At 42.0% G+C, this 20,337-nt stretch overlaps 1 protein-coding gene across 1 annotated transcript in view; it reads right to left on the bottom strand.

Moving 5' to 3' along the window:
- Window positions 1-14,135, bottom strand: part of PKNOX1 (PBX/knotted 1 homeobox 1) — a 35,792-nt gene extending 21,657 nt beyond the window's left edge. The window contains exons 1-2 of the mRNA XM_014255692.2: window positions 14,030-14,135; window positions 3,375-3,461 (exon numbers count right to left, since the gene is read on the bottom strand). The gene's annotated coding sequence lies outside the window, so the exon portion shown is untranslated. The remainder of the gene's footprint in view (window positions 1-3,374; window positions 3,462-14,029) is intronic.
- Between the last annotated feature and the right edge of the window lie 6,202 nt (window positions 14,136-20,337).

The following is a 20,337-nucleotide window of genomic DNA, read 5'->3' as shown; positions in this document are numbered from 1 at the left end:
TTAAGTTAAGACATACAGTAATTGAAAAAAAAGAAATTAGCAAAGTACCACCATCAGATAGAGCGTACCCAACAAATTATTACTTCACATTTCATTTTCTTGTCAGATTTACAGCAATTACAACTGAAATCACGTAACTCATTAAGCTATTACCAGTAACTATTAACACAGAAGTCAATTTTCCTTGACATATAGGAGTCCTAATGTTTGGCTACCCTTAAGAAAATCCATATTAAAAAGAAGTCAGAGCTCATGTCTTGAAAAACATTACATCCAGGTAATAATTTCAGGTTTTCTGCTCTTTTTCACTTATATCAGTATTGAAGAACTAAGTTTTAAAATTTTCACCAGTTTAAGATCTGAAACAGAATCTTTTTAAATCCTTCCCTTATTGCATACTTCTACTGCATATTACTATTTTAAAGAGCAATTTTTATATTTCTGGATATTTTCCCCTACAGATTATAACAGTCTCAAGTGAGTGTTTCATTTTGCAAACACAGGAGAAGTTTCAAGGTTCCTTTCTTTGACAACAGTTTCAGGCACAGACACAAACCAAACTCCTCAGAAGAAACCTCAAGCCTTACTTTGCATCAAATTCACTCAGTGTAATTCCTAAATATGAATGCAATTTTTAAAATTTTTTTTAAACAGTTTCAAAGGCCAGAGAAGTTCACCAAGATGATGTAAGCATGGCTTCCTCTACAAACCAGGTTATATCTATTTTTACAGATCAGTATTCTTTCTTTGAAACCCTAAAAACATTACTGATTTCTCCACCAAAATTAAAGATACAAAGGGAACAACCTAAGTGCACTCACTGATAGAAGTACTTCAGATTATTTTTTTTTTTTACAGTTACAAATCATTTAGTGTTAAAAGTTAAATCAGCATTTGCCACAGTAAGTGAGATAACTCGTAAAATACTTTAAGGGAACACATTCTAAAGCATCAGCCCTGTAAGCATTTGCCTGATGTTTAAACACATTTTCTTTCATAAATGGCAGCTGACAGCCAGTGCAAGTGCCTGTCTGTATTGATAGAGTGAAGAGGCACATAGAAAATGCTGCTTTTCTTCTTCTCAAAAGATGTGCATTTAATTTATGACTGTGACATCCAAAGCATGGACCAGAGTATCCTCAAAATAAAAGCAGAACAGTTGAAACGATCAACAAAGAAAGAGCAAGCACTATTTAATGATTAAAGCTAAGTCACACAGAAAACACTGCAAAAGAAATTTTTTGACTGTGGGAGAAAGATGAAAGTCTTAGGCAAATAAAGAAAATAAAAGTAAAACAGTTGTAGAAGAGGAAGAAAAACTTAAGAGTTCACAGGGACATAAGATCATATTTGTGGCATGAAGAAAAACCTGGAGAGAGAGGCCACAAAGATAATACATGTAAACTGGTAAAGACAGTAGGACATGGCAAGAATTTTTGGAGAACAAGACAAGCTGGACTAACCCCTCCTTCCAGATTTCCATAATGAAGAGACGTTCCACATCTGGAAGGCCCTCAGGCCACACAAAAGAAGAAAGGAGATGCACAGCTTTTAGCTAGATCCATAGATTATTTCATCTAGAAAGGCTTTTGCCATATTTTCTCCCAGGGGAATGACTGGAAAGAATTCTATGTGGCTATATCCTTTATTTCCCACAAGAGCTTCCCCTCTGACTTACAATTACAGTAGAAAAAGATCAAGCTATTAAGCAAGATAAGAACTGATGAGATTTAGTGAAGACAGCCACTGCAAATCAAGAAGAACAAATTGAGCTAATCACACACTTAAATTGAGGCAATTAACTAAGGAATTAGTTCTGTTCACTAAAAAGAAACATTTCCTCATTACTCAGTAGAGGCAAGAAACAAACTATGTTAAACTTTAAGAAAAGTAACTGAGAAGGTATTTACAGATTTGGCTTTTATAACCTCATTTGGGATGCAGCAGCCAGGCTCCTTAGCAGGCACAGCCTCAGCAGATGCTCAGGCTGCAGACAGCGATGGGGCTGCTATCGCTCCCAGATGTTTATCACTGCCACAGCTAATTACTTCCACAGTTCCTCCACACATGGATGGTTTCTGATCCTTTTTACATCGAGTCAGCCAGGCTGTTTCGGGCCTCTCCCTGCTAAAGGTGGCTATGATGGAAAGCAGCTGACTTGGTCTGAAGCAGTTGCGGTGCACTCGAACAACCCCTGCTCTTGGCTGACCTACTCCTGTGGTAATTTCTGGCTCATGTGTGTCGATTCTCAGCTCACAGCAGGACCATCTCCTACCAGCACTCTACCTCAGAACACACAGTATTTGGGTATCTGAGGTGAGCCCAAGAACATGTGACTTCTGCACATCTTAGCTTTCAAAATGCCAATTATTCTCTGTGAAAGAAATCGAGTGTAGAGAGAAAACTCTGTGTTTGTGTTATATTCAAAGACTTACGAATAACAAAAAAAACCTGAGGGTGAGTCTGCCAGTCTGCTTCACACAGAACAGAACTAACTCTCATTCTATTTATTTTGAAAGCAAAGCGTGTGGAAAACCCAAGGAAAAACTTAAGGTCATGGAACTGGAAGCTGATGCCTGATCTGCAATCAGAAACTCCACTGATACCTGTGGTGAAAGAGAATTCATAAAAGATCATGGTCTTCAAAGCAAAGGAGAAAAAACCAGGGAAGCCTTTTATAAAATGAGGTATGAAGGGAAAACGTAATGCAGAAAAGAAGCTAAGTGAAGAGGGATAATCATAATTAGAAATGTGGAGACTTTATGCAAGTTGAGTATATAAGAGATTAAATGTGAGCTGAAACGTACACGCAAAGTGATCACTTAACATTCATCGCTCCACTCCTCTCTTGTTCCACTTACTCCTTTATAATTAAGGGCACAGGGACCACCCAGTAACGTTAACAGAAGGAGCAAGTGAGCTGCTGGAGATCAGTGGTATCATTTTTAACATATACAAGCTACAACAGATGTTTGTAAGAGATATAAATAGTTATGCTTCAGGCTAAGACATAACCACCAACCTTCTTAGGGTTGTGAAGGAACTCCCCAACAGACTTATTAACAAGTAATCATTCCTTCTAATTTTCCCTCACACACGTTTCTTTGAAGTCCTTCAGAGAGAAATGCACGACTGGCAGATTCCGCATGGCTCTTTGTTCATTCTTATTTAACTTTAGTCCTGGCACCTCCTATGTAACATTAGATCCTTACATTCACACACCAAGTTAAAAAGAAACAAAAATCAATTCACTTGGACACATGAAAAGCATCTAGAACTGGCTTCCTTTTCAACACAATTCAAGATGTTATTTATTTCCAGGGCACGTTGTTTTCTAAAGAAGATAAAATATTGGCCATGAGAAAGCTGCTCACCCCTTTCCTTCAATGAGTTGAAGACATTATCTTGTTCCAGCACAGAGATCCCACTGATGTACAATGTGGAAGACAGAAACCTGAAAACTAACAGAGAAATAGTCAGAAAAACCAACACCACAGAACCTATATTCTAAGACCCAATATGATTTTTTTTTAAAAAAAAAGTTTTATTATGTGGTTCCCTCATCGAGTTTTAATGAACAGACATTCTTTTGCATGTTTTGCAAATTTTTACATTGTTAATAATTTCTAATCACACCCATTATCCCACGCTTGAACTTCTTATCCCATTATTTGATCTTTCTCTCATCTTACTCCATTCATTCTCTACATTCACCTTTGTCTCTGCTGACACCTCTAACAGAAGGCTCCATTTGGATAATAACTCCCTCACTGTTCAACCTTCATATTTTACCTGTTGACTCGGTGTCTGTCTGCCAAGACTAGACAAGACACATCCTAAAAATAAAACCATGAAATGCAAATAGGAATAACCCACCACTGTTGTGAAAATTAAGCATGAAATCAAGAAAGGTGAGAGATTATTTTTTCATTTAAATCTCCTTCATAATCATTTGTAAACAATCCACAGTAAAATCAAAGCATGATGGGCCATTGTTAGGATCATGTGTTCTGTGAAGACAGGTTCTGCTATAAGTTTATTCAGCAATCTTAAAAAGCTTTCCAAAAATTACCACTTAAAATTACTTTAATTACATTTAATAACACCCATTTGATACACTGAAGCTACTTTTAAAAAGTAGTAAGGATTGTGAAAGCAAAGCAGTAAAGATTGTGAAAACATACTTAAAAAACACAACTGCTGAAAAGCATTAAAAAACCATCTCAGGGGAAGTTCCAGACACCAAGGTTGCACAGAGGCCACCAGAAATTAAATGATGGCTAAAACACAGCTGAGATCTTGAATCTGATTATCTCTGTTTCTCACACAAAGTTCACAATAAGAAATAGAAAGTAAAACCAATATTTTTGAAAGCAAGATGAAATTGGTCTTTAAATTTATTAAAATTTAGGCACGTGATGTTTTCCAAGAATTGATGCTTTTTCAGACAAGTTCACAGAAAAACAAAATGTGAAGGGCCACTCAATATAGATGCCACCTCTGGTTCATGAAACCTGGTTCTAAACAGAGCAGGGAAGGTATCTGAGGAGTTTTAAGGAAGTTTAAATTTCAGCCACTGGTTAGAGACTGAACATTGAGCAAGAAGGAGTTTCAGTCCAAAGTGATACACCTGGTCATGAAGGTTCAAGGAGCAGATGGCACATTAAAAGTTCTTACCACTTTTCCTTAAACTGTCAAAGATCTATGTCTTCAGAAAATGAGATTCTCTCATTTTTGCAGTTTCTTAATTCTGTTCTGAGGACAATGTAACCCTCTTACTCCCTTCTTCACATGCCATGCATTTTGGTACTCATCCTCACTTCAATTTATTGGGTTACTTTCAAATAAAAGACTTCTCACTATTCATGGCATCTTCAGAACAGAGGTGACTGACAGATAAATCAGCACAGATAAATAGATAAATTATCCATTCCTTGTCTCTGGTCAGACACAAGGAGGACTACTGCAAATCTGAAAATCCTCCTCCTCCATCCAGAAATGACTGCAGCCAAGAACTCATGGGGTCACTGCTGCCAGATCTGGTCAGTCCAATATTCCACATATGAAGAAGTAGCCCTTGCCTGCAAAGCCTTCAGCTGAAACTCTGGAAAGAGCAAATTTCTACACAGCTTATGAGATATTGAGGGCAGGAACAAAGAGGTGCTAAGGAAATGCAGGCATGGGTGAAAGATGCTGCAGAGGGAAGGATGTGGCTGAGGAGCCAGAGGATATTGCAGTGATATTGCCCTTTTCAAAGAGACACTGAACATTTCATACTGCTGTCTACCCTAAAACATATTGTTCAAGAGAGATCTGAGCTTGCAGATGATTCTTCTTCCACATTTCAGTGGTGGCAAGAAGAGGGAGCAGATACACCTGTTACAGGGTGGAGACAACACCAAGGCGCTGTGGACTTGCTATGGCAAATTTTTGTTCTCCTTTTATTCAGCTGGCAGACAAGCTTTAAAGTAATGACATCATAATAAAAACACCTAACTATGAAACCAAAACAAAGGGCAACTTGCTTTGTTTCTCAGAAAGTGAATCACCTCTGAGGTTTTAAGTACGAAGTGAAATAGGAACTTGTTCGTTCAAGCGTTGAAGAATCCTCATTTGAGCCATCCTCTCATTCAGCATTTCCGATCACAAGACCTGTGTGTACATTCACGTCTACAAATATGAGCAGACATTAAGATCCATGTATTTTTATAGATTCAAATAATGATAGTAATAATTGATTCAAATAATGAAGCAATAAGTAGAGCACACATGCCAACATGCAGGATTCATTCCACCTTTGCTGCAGTCCTCCATCTCCACTGACCTGCCCACGCAGAGTCATTCACAGAAATTAAGACAAACAAATCAATATGAAGTTGATGCAGACAAGTTTATTAAAACTGTACTCAATGAGAATGTTCTCTTCATTCAGCACCAAGGTGGCTTCCATTTCCTTTGTCTCATGTACTTACAAAGTACAGTCATTATTTAGAATATTATACTTTTAAGAAAGACAATGTTCCTGTTCAGGAACGTAATTCCAGCCTCAGGAAGTTCCATCACACAGATACAGCCACTCAGTTACTCTACAACAGCTATGCTGTCAATTGCCCTGGGAGGCAAGCCCTAAAAAGCCACAAACCCAATTTTTGGCTGTAGTAAAATGAGATTTATTTTGTGTCACTTTGTTCCCTTTATTGTTTAGTGGTGCAGTAGAGTTATTTATATGTTAATCTTGATGAATATGAGATTACATTAAAAAAGAATGCAAATTATACTTTAAGAAACTTAAAATTAAAAATAAATTAAAATCCATAACTAAAGTTGAATTTCTGCAGAAATACAGGCTACACTCCAAACTACCATGAACGTTTATTTATATGTAAGATTTTGAATATCCATGCTATGTAACAGTGACTTTATTCACCAAGACCTCTCCAACAGTGTATTTACTGCTTTGTTGTCCCATTAATCTTTCATAGCATCCTCTTTTCATATCCCTCCATCTCAGATCTTAACAATCCATACAAAGTATTCATACCATAGGCCACCTCCCAAGTACCACCACACACTGTCACACAGCATGACCAACAACAAACCACCTCATTAAAACATTTGTGTTCCTTTAGCAACTCACTCTTTGGTACATTTAATTCTATAAATTCTCCTATTTGCAAATACCAAATTAAAATTATATATATATATATATATATATAATGAGACACTTTATAAGCTAAAATTGTATATGCAGTTAACTGATAAAATGAATATCAAGGATGCATAGATCATAGGAATTCCTCCAGGAACAATGACAGAAATAAAACTGAGGCAACCTGGGTCTTGTGAAGAACTCCAGCTCCTAATTCTGCACACGTCCTTGTTGTGTACACCAGCATATTTCTATGGGACACATTCCTGATTCCATGTCATCACCAGTTTACCACAGTCCTTAACAAGGATGAGAAAGACGAGGAATTCTACCCAATCCAGTCATAAAATGATGCATGCCAGGTATCCTGCCCCCAGGCAGCTCTTGGAATTCCGGAAGGAAATCCTCAGGTTGCTCTCCTACCTTCTGCAATATAGAATCCTCATTCTTCTGACTGGAAAGATCCTCAAATTCAAGGAACTTCCTGAAGCATCTCATTTCTCCTACCCTATTCACATTGTAATTTGACCCTGCTTTATCAGCCCCATAAGGTAATAGTAAGGAATTTAGGAGACTAAACAGCAATTTTGGCAAAAGGAAAACAAAACTTGGGGGAAAGGAAACCTCCTTCTTCAATTGTTTCAAGACTCTTGAGGGATCAGGGTATGAAGGAGCAAAAATATTTCCCACCACTCCCTCATCCACCGCCAATATTCACACAAAAAATGAAGATTCCTTTTTTCTGTATTCTTAATACTGCAAACAGAAGGACTTTATGGGTCCAGCATGAGAATCCTCACACACACATCATGAATCCTCACACATATTTATTGTTAAAGGACAAAGAAGGATTTTTTGCCCTCAGTTTTTACCCAGTGTGCTTTCATAAAATGTTGGACCCAAAAATCAGGAAGATGGTGCCACATCTGCCTTGCTGCTCTCGTGGCAGGAGGGTGGCATTGGAAAGACTACAACTTTCATCCCAGGGAATGTGTATCAGCACTTCCACAGCTGGAACTGATCCTGCACAACTCCTGCTTACTGATACTTAATTACTTTTTCAAACACAATTTCATTAAAAGAAAACAATAGAAAAAAATATCAATAGACAAAAAAAAGGTGAGAACTCCACCACTCTCCCCCTTCCCCTGGCACTCCCCACATGGATAAAGAGTTGCTGATGTCCCAGACATAAATCCATCCCTCTGCCACTGAAGCCTTTGGAATATCCACACAAGCACGTCCCGCATTTCTTACTTTTGGAGACACTCATGGAACCATCTCCTTCCAGGCAAATTAAACTAAAGCAACAGGAAATCCTATTTTAATCATGATTTGCATCAGCACCCAATAAACTATGACTGAAATTAATCTTGTTTTGTGTTTATACTTTGTGGTTTCATAAAGAAGACAGAATAACCACCGGTCTCTCTGCCTTTATTGCTACTGAATACTTTACAATGTGAGCAGTTTGTGTAAGCATATGTTATGTTTTCCAACATTTTTATTATAAAACCATAAAAGTTTCCCATTATTCTATGAAGGCATGAATTCCTGATGGTATTGAAGTACAGTTGAAGGGTGAAGGAGTTTTATTTAAATAATAAATGCATTTATATTGGACTTCAATGTTCAACGGGTAAGAAATCGCCCTCTACACATTTTTTGCATTTAAACAATTCATCAAGATCAAAATGTTCCCTTATCAATTATTTAATTTTTGTATCTTTTATGATTTCTGGAATAACAACCCCATTAATGAATCAAGCATTAACTTGGACCAGCCAAAAAATCCCAAAAGAGACACAAAATCCTGGTCCTGCAACCCTCTGCGAAATCCAACTCCAATCCACCACTTTTCCACAATCTTCCCTGTTTTGACTCTTAACATTTGGTCAAACCTGAACAACCAACTTTATTTTGCTACGAAGTTTAGGTCTTTAAATGAACTGTTATTTTCTTTTTAAAACAAGGATTAAATAAAAGCTCTTCCTTTCCTCCTCCACTCTTGTTTCCTACCTGTCCTAAACAAAAGTCTCCACCCTTCTAGGAGTTATGACCGCTGCCTAAGCATTCTGGGGTAAAAAACAGACTAATTAGGATTAAACTTACCCATCACCTACTACTGCTGTGTGCTGCATCATGCTGAACTATTTGGTCCAGGTGATGACTGCACAGGCAGATGACATGCAAGGACCAACAGACAGGAAGACACTCATGTTATATGGAGTACTCAGGTAATTTAGATAATAAATATTTGCCCAGCACCATATAAACCAGATTTTCCAAGAGGTTACAGTCTGTTGAAATTTCTCAAGGAACAGCCATATGCTTCATGTGAATGCTTACGCTCCTTTCCCCTCCACAACACTAAAATCCACAACTCAGCTGCTGATAAGCTCCTAAGTAAGAAGAATCCCACATTTCTTAAAAATTAACATATTTACTTTCTCTTGGAGTCATTCTCAAGATGCTGAGTCATTTTAAAGTTGGCAGAATAACGCTGCTCAAACATATTCATTGTGGCAAATTTCAGTAGGGCTACGCTACTGAAATCAACACCTCAAAATAGTAATAATAATACAAAAGATAACCAGGTCCTTTTGGTATTGCTGCTATCATAGTCCAGACCACATAAAAATGGGCTAGAAAACATAAATTAAGTGATCACAGGCTGACCCAGAGTTCTTTAGTTACGTAAACATACAACACAGCACACGTTTTCATTCCCCTGTTCTCTAGGCATGTTAAACACGTGTAAAGATCCAATTTCTGTTCTCTAATTGCCTCTGTTTCCCTGGAATATAAAAGGATTGGACTTTATTTTTCAGCAAGTATGATATCCTTTTCCCTTTGCTTTGTTTGCTGTGTAACTCATAAAAAGCAAAGCAGGATGTGAAGTATAGCCACACTTCCTAGCTTCTTCTATCCTCAAGAAAAAACACAAGCAATTCCAAAACCTCACCAATAAAATAAAAATTGGAATTTGGAGGTTTAAAAGAAATGGATCCTTCTTTCAGTATACCAGAAGTGAGCTGCCATATTCTACTTTTTTGCCTGAATTTTCCATCAGCTGCAGAAGAGAAAGCTGCAGATCCCTGGGCACAGCAGGGTAAGGGACAGTCTGTGATCATCACACTCCGCTCCCACTTTCAAAAATCACCTTTTGACTCCGTGGACTTAAACAGCCCTGAGGTTTAACAGCAAATACCTCTTCTGTACACCTAGGTACTAAAAAATGAGAACACCACGGCCTGGAGCAGCTGCCACATCAAACCCCAAACAATGTGCTCGTGTGAAGGATGAGAACCAACCATGCAAGAACAAGATCTAAGTTTTATTTCCCTTTCTAGCAGCAACTTCTGCCTCTCAGTGCCATACATGACGTGGCATCACCTCGCTGCTGGCAGGGGAACCAAGTTACTGCCCCTCACCAACTTCATCAAAACCTGCCACAGCTCCATAACAACAAAATTGGCATTTCTAGATCCATGGTGCCATTATTTTATTTTCTACCCCACCCCCAGTTCTACCTGACAAATCGCCTGTTCCACAGTTCTGGCACAAAACCACCTCAGTGAACAAAGTGAGGAACCTGCTACAAGTGTGAATATTGCAGTGTTCAATTCCCCTGGGGAGATCTAAAACCGTCTGGGTAAATGATTTTGGCAACATCTGGCATCAAGTAAGCAAATGAAAGGACTCCATCAGCAGCTTTTTCTCCTTGCTCTTGGAATCCTCATGCTTAGAAGAGCAGTAAGTTGTTTTACATTTTGTACAGCACTGAGCTGTGGCAAAATAAACCCCTCTGAGACTTCTCATTTTTAAACCTACAGACTCTTTGAACAAGTGAGAAGTGAGGTAACCAGCTGCTGCTGCTAGAGAAGTAACATTTGCAACATTTTTAATTTCACACAAAAAAAAATTGCATTTGGTCTTACTTAGACCAAAATAAAAATATTAATCTGCTTTACTGTAAGCTTTCACATATGTGCCAGTTTTGCAGAGGCAACATTTGGCTCCCAGACCACGACATAATATTCTGAAATACAATTTGGACTGCTTCATTCAGGACATTAACATGGCCATTAGAACAGGCAGTTCCACTGCCACAGTGGTGGTTCTGTGATCATTCACCCTCGGCCACTAATACAGGGCTTAATTTCACCAAAGAGTTACTCTTTTCCAGGAAATTAAATTGCTCCTGAACACTCCCAAACTTGCTGTGGTAGCAATCAGAATTATTAGGGCTTTATTAGAGGACTGCATTTACAGCACAGAAAAATACAGCTGCAATGCAAAATTTTGAGGAAGAAATTACAGCTTCCAGAAGACTAACCATTTTATAAGACTAAAGCACTTAAAATAAATTTATATTTCATTCATTCTAAACTCCTTTCAGTCCTATCATAGAAGACCGCAAGGACTTAGTTTTAAAATGTTATTTTTATTTAACCCAAATATTACCAATTGTATTAAGAGCACGAATCAAAGCTGTAAGCACTTAATACCAGCTTGACTTTTTACACACCAAAGTGAAATTTCCAAATACAAAATAAAATCCCCACCAACCCTAACAACATCAACAATGTACTCAAAATGTGAACAAGTTTTGGGTTTTCTATCAGCATATGGGAGATGGTAACAAGAAAAATTTCAGCAAAACATGTAAGCACAGATTAAAAAAAAATGCAAATCCACTGGGGAGATCAATGAGAAATGACCTGAGCCTTCAGAATTTCAGTCCAGCACAACAGCCCCTACTTTACCCTGTGATTTCCCATTTTTACCCTGTGACTGAAGCACACTGAGCCCTGCCTTTCACCACTGAACTGGAGATTACTGTGTAAAGAAAACACAGTAAAACCTACACTGAAATTTTCCTGTGGATACTTTAATTATGAGATGACAAGAAAATATGTCAAGTGGTGACAGTCAAGAGCAAAAATATACTGTACAGTTCATAAACTGAAGATAGAACACACATAAGAAGAATAATTAGAATTCTTTTGACTAGATTATGTGAAATGCTTGGGGGATTTTTTCCTTCAGAAATGTTGAAAAACTTGAATGTAATGATTCTGTATGTAATTATACACAGACTTGGATAAATCTGCAATTTTACTTGACAGAAAATGCATTCAAAATGCATTTGCTGTTCCTTGATACTGTAGCAATGACCCGGCCTGGAAAAAACTTGTAAGGATGTATTTCTGATACAATCACAACTTGATTCCTGGTTCAGTGTAATCCATAAAATTCACACATGCAGCTAACAGGGACTGACCAAGAATCCTTCCAGCTGCAGAAGCCATCTCACTTCAACCACACATACAACTACAGCTAAAGGGATATAACCCCATAGCACGGGCAGCCCATAAACAGGTTATATCTCATATATATCCCATAGGGGACAGGGAATAATCTGTGAGTGTATTCACAGTACGGAGAACAGCAAGATGTGTGGACATCCTAAGCCATAGTTGTTACAATTCTCATCAAACAATCTACACTGGTGAAATTTTTTTGCAAGAGCACACTGGAGAATAAAATTAGGAACTAACTAAATGTGCACGTTTTTTGTAAAAACTAAAGATTTTTTTAGTTTAAAAACCAAAAAATTAAATGAGATATTTAGCATACTTTGAGAGTGACCAACACGCTCTCGCTATCCTCCACAGAATCTTGGCCCAAGTGTTTTCCAACATCCAGAACATAATGCTCATGTTCCCTGTTCCTGGGATCTGTTTAATGGAATGCACACAACCTATTCCAAAGACGGGCAAGGACAAAAAATTAATCTTGCCTGGAGTCTCAAGTGCAAGTGTTAAAAAAAAAAAAAACAATAAAAAAATAAAGCAAACAAACCAGCAATTCATTCACTTTCTCAGTTTCATATCAGATATAGTGCCTCATATTAAGAAAAAATTATTTACTGCAAGACTGGTAAAGTACTGGAACAAGGTGCCCAGAGAAGCTGTGGCTGCCTCATCCCTGGAAGTGTTCAAAGCCAGGCTGGATGGGGCTTGGAGTAACCTGGGATAGTGGAAGGAGTCCCATGGCAGGGGGTTGGAACAGAATGATCTTTCAGGTCATCCAACCCAAACCATTCTGCGATTCTCCCTCCCTAAACCAGACCAGTCATTTACTCAGACAAAAATGCAAAAAGGAACTAAAAACGTCAGCAGCAGCAGATTAAAAAAATAAACGAATACCGTGACCTGTCTCTAAAATTACACTACATATCAGCACTTAAGACTAAAGAAAATATTTTAAAAATTGTATTTTAAAAAATAGCAATAAGCTGTACAGAGAATTATCACACAGACGTTTTAACTACTTATATAGTTATATTGTTAATTGACCAACTCCAGTGTGGTGGGACCGAAGGAAAGCCATGGACTGCTCCATGAGACCCGGGACATGTGGCTCACTGAGGCAATACTCGGGGATAAAACCAGCGCTTGATTTATTATTGTTTACACACATCCCCAGCAGGGCCTCTGGGCAGTGTCAAGTCTCAGCTCCTAATTGCGGCCGCGTAAACACCCGGCAACCCTCGGCCTGGCTGTGGAGAAGGTGTCTGCTCACAACCCAGCCGGGAGACCATGGGGTCACACCGAAAAGGCGGCACAAACGAGGGAGAACCCCGAACCGGCTTCGCTTTCTATGAACGCGGGAGGCGGGGGGGGGGAGCGCCCCCAAACCGGGCCAGCGGTCGAGGGGCACCACCGCATCCCCTCGCTGCTGTCCCCGCAGGGCAGGTGTGGAGGGATCACAGGAGGGAAGAGGAGGAGGGCGGGGGGCAGCTGCCGCGGCGCTCCGAGCCCGCGGCCCGGCCGCGGGGCCCGCGGCGAGGGGCGGCGGCGGAGCCCCCGGAGCGCCCCCCGTTTCCCCCCCCCCGCCTCCGAGGAGCGGCCAGCACGGCGCTGCCCCTTTAAGCATCGCGTCGCCTCCTCTCCCTCCCTCCTGCCTTTCCCCCCCCCTCCCATTCCCCCCATCTCCTTCCTCCTCCTCCTCTTCCTCCTCCTCCGCGCGGACCCGCGCGCGCTCCCGCGTCCCCTCCCCGCGCGCGCCCCCGCCGGGACACAACGGGCGCACGGCGGCCGTTCCAGAACCCTCCTCGCTTCCCTCCCCCCCCCTCCCCCCTCTTCCCCTCCTTCCCCTCCTTCCCCTCCCCGCGCCCGCCACCGCCCCTTAAACCCCCCGGTCCGTGCGAGCGGCGGCGGGGCGCGGGTGCCCCTTTCTCCCCTCTCCGCCGCCGCCCCGCTCGCCCCTTCCCCAGCCGCTCTCCCGCTTCCCCGGTGCGGCCGTGCCCGGGCGGCGGGCGCGCCGTGATGGACGGCGGGGCTGGAGCGGGGTTTGAGTGACAGCGCTTACCTCGGGTGCCAATCTTCGTCACACTGACAAGCGGCTGCAGCAATCGGGACCCGCACCGCCGCCGCGCGCGTCACCGCGCGCCGCCGCGCCCGGCCAATCGCCGCCCGCGCCGCCCCCGACGCCACGGCGCGCCTCATCAATATTCATCGTTTGGGGGCGGGGCTTGGGCGCACCGCCCCTCCCCATTGGGGCCGCCCGTCTCTCCTTCATGAATATGTATGAAGGGGCGGGGAAACAGTGACGGCGAGGCCACGCCCCTCGCAGTGTATGAGGCGGGAGGGTGAAACCACTGCTGGGGGTGGGGGGGAGGTACCAAGTGACTCCGCTGTGGGGGGAGAGGCGGCGGCTGCTATGGCGTGTTCGTGCCGCGTTCCCTCGGGCAGCGCTTGGTGCTCGCCCTCAGATCTCCTTAGGGCGCTGCTCCCCGGGCTTGGGGGAGTCCCTTGCCTCGGTTGTTGGAGCTGCGAGTCCCCGCGCCTTGTGGGATGCCCACGGGAGCAGCCTGGGGCGGGCGGGGGTCGCTCCGGGGAGACCCGAGTGCGGGAGCCGCGCTGGAGGCTCCTCACAGGCTGTGCCAGGAACTTCTCCGGCCTGTGTGGGGTGAAACTGCCCGGCTGATCCTTATGATCCTTCCAGCCCCCAAACCTGCTCCCCCCTGTTCTCCCCAAAACCCTGAAGTGCGGGATCTGAGTGAGGGCGGACCTGTGCTGTCCCTCAGGATCCTGCCCGTGGATCAGGTGCTGCTCGGGTCCTGCCATGCCCTGAAATAAAGGTGCTGACCACGCGTGGGATTTTTTGTGCTGCAACTCCCCTTGGGAGGAACCAGTGCCGTCACAGCTTCTTCCCCCGTGAGTTACCACTGTTAAATATTTCTCCTTTTCCCAAATCATTCCTATATAAGGGGCAGGAAAGTGTCAGGAATGTGCTTTCAGACTGGTGCCCTGTGGCTTGGCAGTTTTGCTGTTGGGATATTTAAGAAGTGTCTCTGCTGTGCAAAAGGGCTGGAATGCCGTTGAGTCATTCATGTCACAGGTGATAGATCTGTCATCTTCTGAAAGGTCCCCACAACCCCTCACCGGCTTTGAGAGCAGAGGTTTGCAAGGGGAGGAAGAAGGTGACACATAAAAAGTAAATCTCATTTTAGGAAGCTCGGTTTAAACCCAAAGCAGCTCTTGTAGTCCCTCTCCAAAGCTGCCACTGGGAATCAATTTGATTATCCTGTCCCCAGTAAATTGGGAATACCCTACATTTTTTCATGGTCCATGTATCTCTTCCTGGTTTAACAGTAGCAAGTCAGCTATTTTTTTGTTTGTTTGGGTTTTTTTGTTTTATATAACACTTTCCTGGGCCAGGCCACTTTTTAAAGATCTGGCTAATAGTTTGGCAATAGCAACAGCTACTTAAATGTTCCTGCAAGCTACGTCTGCCCTCAGTGCTCTGCGCGTCACTTCTGTGTCAAGACCCTGCTCAGCCAGCACAGTTGCTTCAGGAATCTTGTCACCCTGTGCACACTGCCACCATTTGTCCACTGACAAAACAGTTGCTCCATCCCCTCGCCAGACTGCCTGGAGCCTTCACAGGAGTTCCTTTTCCAGCTATTTTCCCCTGCACAGTCAGAACCACATTGACATTGGGCTTGTGAGCAGAGAGGGAACTTCTACACCAAGTTAGAGAGGGTGGAACTGAGTTCTTCTAATCCAGAGCGCTCAGATGTGCAAATCATGGCTCAGTGTTAATGGGAATGATTGATTTAAACAAGATTGGGAAAAAAAACAAACCGACAAAAAAACCCAACCAACTCTTAGTTTGTCTCATTCACAAGAGCCTCTTTCTCTGTTTCCGCTCCTGTGCTGTGTAACAACACCTTTCATCCAGTTCCTGTGGCCAGGTTGGCTGCTTCTACCACAAGTTTCAGCTCATTATCCCTGACACATTCATTAGTGACACATTCACTAAACAGTGCTTAAAATTAACTGCTTCCCATGTCCAGACCTGCCTCTTTCTCAAATTTGATTCTCCCTGCAACCCCTTTGTTCTCCTTCTGCCTCGCCTGCACTTCTTTGGATACGAGTTCACTGATTTCTTCTGAGAATGAACAGATTAAATTAAAACTAATTTAGTCTTTGTTTAATCTCTCCTCCCAGTGATCTTCAAAGCCTTTCTTGATGCCTTTCCCAACTTGAATTTTCTTTTCTCCTCCTGCTTCCCTTTGCTTTTCCTTCCCTTCCTGGCTGCCACTCTCTATTCCGAGCTCCCCCCTCATGCACAACAGGTGTAGAAATTCCTGATCTATTGTTTCCCCCTCAACCCCAGTAATCCCATATTTTGATTGCCTTTGTAGTTAAAGTTACTCCTCAGCCTCTTATTCTTTTTGTGATTTCAGTAGATGTTTTAACTCCCTTGATCTTAAAGCTTGTGATCAGAATGAAGAAAGCCTGGTTGCCCACGTCTATTCTTTGTGGTTTGTTACCTTTAGGGTGTAAGGTGCAAGTGCTAACTGAAATCTTTTCAAAAGTTGTGATTTATTTAAGATTTCTCTTTAGTCAGTGCATGCTGTTGCCCAAAAGTTCCTACTGCAGATCCAGGGAGAACATGATACATCCTCCCTGCTCCACAACTGATTTTCATGAAAGTCACAGGAATTAAATTATTCTGTCAGCTTTAATCCTGTTTGGAGTAAGCCAGTAGATTCAAACATTATTAAACAACATTAATACACCCTCAGATATACCTCTACCTACATGACATGACCATATAAACCTCATTTCCACAAGAAAGTAACCTAAAAATCATTCCTGATCAAATCCGTGACTTCCAGCTCACGGAAAGCTCTGATCCCACTCACTGTCAAGAGGTCCCTACTTTTCAGTTTGTCTTCAGTCATCGCTGATACAGCTTCTGCAGGCTTAATATTTAAAGCTTAATCTTAATTTTTAAAATGTCACAGCTGAAATGGCTCCAGGAGATGAAGATTTGAGAAAAGCCCTAAAAATTGCAGGACCCTTGAGAGAAGCTGGCAACTTGGAAAACAGGAGCAGCAGGGGAAAAGAATGAAGAAGTAACTGAGATGATTGATCCAAAGGCAAACAACAAAAAAAATCCCAATAAAATGAAACAGAAAGAACATGTGCCTTTCCTTTCTGTTTCTGATTGTCCAAACTAAGAGTGTTGTCCCTCATCGATTCTGCAAAGGAGTAAGGATACAATCCATAGGATGGAAGACAGCACTCCTGAGGAAATTCTCCATACTACAAATCTTATAAGGATTATTACACAGCTAATGAGGTTTTATACTCTGATCTCCCGTTGGTATGGGTGTACTCACGTCAGTGCAGTGCCGAGAGGGCTGCTTTTCTTTCTAAAAAAGCAAAAGCCACATGCCAGGGTGAATGAAATGTCACTTTAATACTTCGTAATAGCAAATCACAAGTACATAAAAATGGGGTTTGACAATATTCAGGTAAATAACAGAACACTCAGATTCTCTACCTTCTGTTATCTTCTTCACATTGTACATATTAAATAAAATTATGAAGTATAGCTCATAATTTAAAGCATGCCCAGAGAGGTTTGTGGAGTCAGGACCTTACTTAACTACTTAGAACAGTCCCCAATATATAAGAGCACTCCTCACAGGTGGCACAAATAATTGCACACACTGAACTGTTGAGGTCCTGTCTCATCAAATGGCACAAACACTTTCCCAAATCTCTTCTGTGAAATACACTTTCAGTATCAATGTAGGATTAGTAGAACTGTGTAAATGCATTGGGGGGGGGGGAAAACTCTATCCTACATACAGCTGCTAGAGGAATTAAGCTTACTCTGACATCCTGCAGCAATTACCACGTTATGAATATTACAGCTGTGAGCAAAACATAACATTCACCTGCATTTAACCTGTTCAGATCACTTCTTGTGCCTCTCAACTGTGTACGTGGCAACTCTTTCATAATTAAGCTTTCAAAGGCAACATTTACATAGAGGTGAAGGGATGGACTTCCATGCAGGTGGCAGTAATCTGTACTCCTAACTTGTGGAATAAAGCCTGTAATTGCAGTGATAAGACAGGAATAATTTAAGGAGAGCAGGGTTACCCCCAGATTTCCATAAAAATCAGGTGAGTTTCTAAAGTGTTGATCTCCTGACAATGAGAGGCCTCTGCAGAAAACCAGTTTCTCCTTTCATCACTCCAAGGGAATAAAAAGGATGTAGTAAGACATGTCAACAACTTAGATGTCCTCTGGCTGTTTGGAGAACATTCCCAAGAGCAGCCTTAGTGTGCCCTGTTTGCAGGCACAGCACATTCACATCTGCAGCCACAACTTTACATGGTATAGGAGGAACCTGGAAAAAACATGTTATTTACTTTATAGTGAATACAGCTTTTAAGATTTTAAAGCCAAAATTAATGAGTTAACTCAGTTCAAATAAATGCTAAGCTTTGCTTGAACTAGATCATGGAGATCTGTGTAACTCGGCTGGGAACATTCCCTCTGGAGAAATTAGGAGCTCGTGTCCCACAGCAGGACTTGGGCTCCAACCAAAAGCTGGCACTGCAGTGCAGCACTACTGCAAGGAGTTGCTGTGCAGGGACCAAGGATGCCATCCTTTGAATCGGCTGTCACTGGCTTATGTTTTTCCACTGGCTTATGTTTTCCCACCCTCTCTGTTCAGTAGAAAAACCAACCTACTTAAAGCCTCCTTAAACAAAAGGAAAAATTAGAAATGTCTTATTCAATATTTCTCCTCATGTTAAATCAAATTTGAATTTTCCAGAGCTGTACATTAGCTGAATCACTGGCTGCACACTACTCACTCCATCTGTTTATATGGTTGAGTCACTGCATTACCGATATTTTAACACGTTACTTGGAAAGAATTTTGGGCGATCTGGAGGACAACCCCCCAGAGCTCTGTAAGACAATGTTCCCTTCTCTGTGTTCTGTAGCACCGTACTCTACTCATTGCTCCCTTTCTGCTACCAGAAAGATGCTAATTGGAACAAAAGGCTATTTTAGGAATAAAAGCACAGCTTCCACTTAAAAGCTGAAGATTGAGCTGTGATGTAGAAATCCACTGTCACCTGCCTGTGTGCCATGTCTTGCCCTGGGAACTGTGCAAGGAGTTCCATGGTGATGGAACAAACATCTTTCACAACCCAGCATATCTTTTTTTTCCACCTGAGATACTACAAACAAGTTGTTTTCTGAGGGCATGCTGTCTGTTTTTAACGATGCCGAAAGCTGAGGGTATTTTACTGTTCAAAGTTTCTTCAAAAATGTGCTATATATAAAAAGAAATTTTTATTTACTTCTGTGTAGAAGGTCAGGAGGGTGGAAAGGGGAAAAAAAATAGAGTCAGAAGGACAGAGATGGAACTGCTGATACACATTTTATTTTATGAAAAACATAAAAAGAATATTTTGTATGAATGTCACCATGGAGGACTATGAATGCATTCATGTTATTTGGGGAGTTGAGAAGCAGTGAAACCAACTGAAATAAAAGAAAGCCAGTGAGACTAGTTTTGCTTTTCAGACCAGGGGTTAGATCCAACTCTCGCAGAAGTCAGTGGAATAATTCCCACCGGCTTGAGTGGGATTTGGATTCAGCAAAGTGAAATGCAGAAGAAATAACTGGGAAGCACTAATGAAAGGTTCTCAAACACTGGTCTACAGAACACTTTCTTCAGTCCACAGAGACGTGACTTCCCTCTCCATTACTCATTTACTTCCAGCTGCTTTTATGGGTTTCTGCATTTTGGAGCCCTGAAGGACTGAGAGGTGTTGGTAACCAGGAATGAGAATGGCCAGCCAGCAAGGCCAGCTCTTTTGGAGATGGAAGAGGAAAGAATTCAATTGCTGACCAAATAGGGAAGGAATAAAGAAGGGACTATCTGAAGGAGCAGAAGGCCATTAAGCTAAGAGGATTAGGTGGCCTTCAGTGAGGATTAGGTGCTTTGCTGCCTAATGCAACTGTCTAGCCAGGCACCTGAGCTCCCAGCACAAAGCAGAAGCAAAGCTGAGCCCCACACAGACGTCTGCATGGAGCTAAAAGCAAATAGGAAATGCCAAGGGCAGAAGCCTTCCACAAACATTCCCCTTCTCGTCTCTGCCAAGTTGGGATTTGTGGAAACTACCACCACCCCTACCCCTGGGGTGAAGGTAGCCAAGCCCGTCTCTGAAGCACTGCAGCGCTTGCACCATCTCCTCCTGGCCCACATCCACACTGACACCCCAGAGCTGACACACATTCCTACCACCACATCTGGCTGAAGCCCAGATCTTTGGAGCAGCCAGGCCTCTG

This window comes from Pseudopodoces humilis, chromosome 2 (genome assembly GCF_049639895.1).
Source record: "Pseudopodoces humilis isolate 2021_Gansu_Grassland_sample_001 chromosome 2, ASM4963989v1, whole genome shotgun sequence".
Classification (NCBI taxonomy): Eukaryota; Metazoa; Chordata; class Aves; order Passeriformes; family Paridae; genus Pseudopodoces; species Pseudopodoces humilis.
Note: the sequence above shows the minus strand (reverse complement) of the source record. Positions and strands in the feature narration are given on the sequence as shown.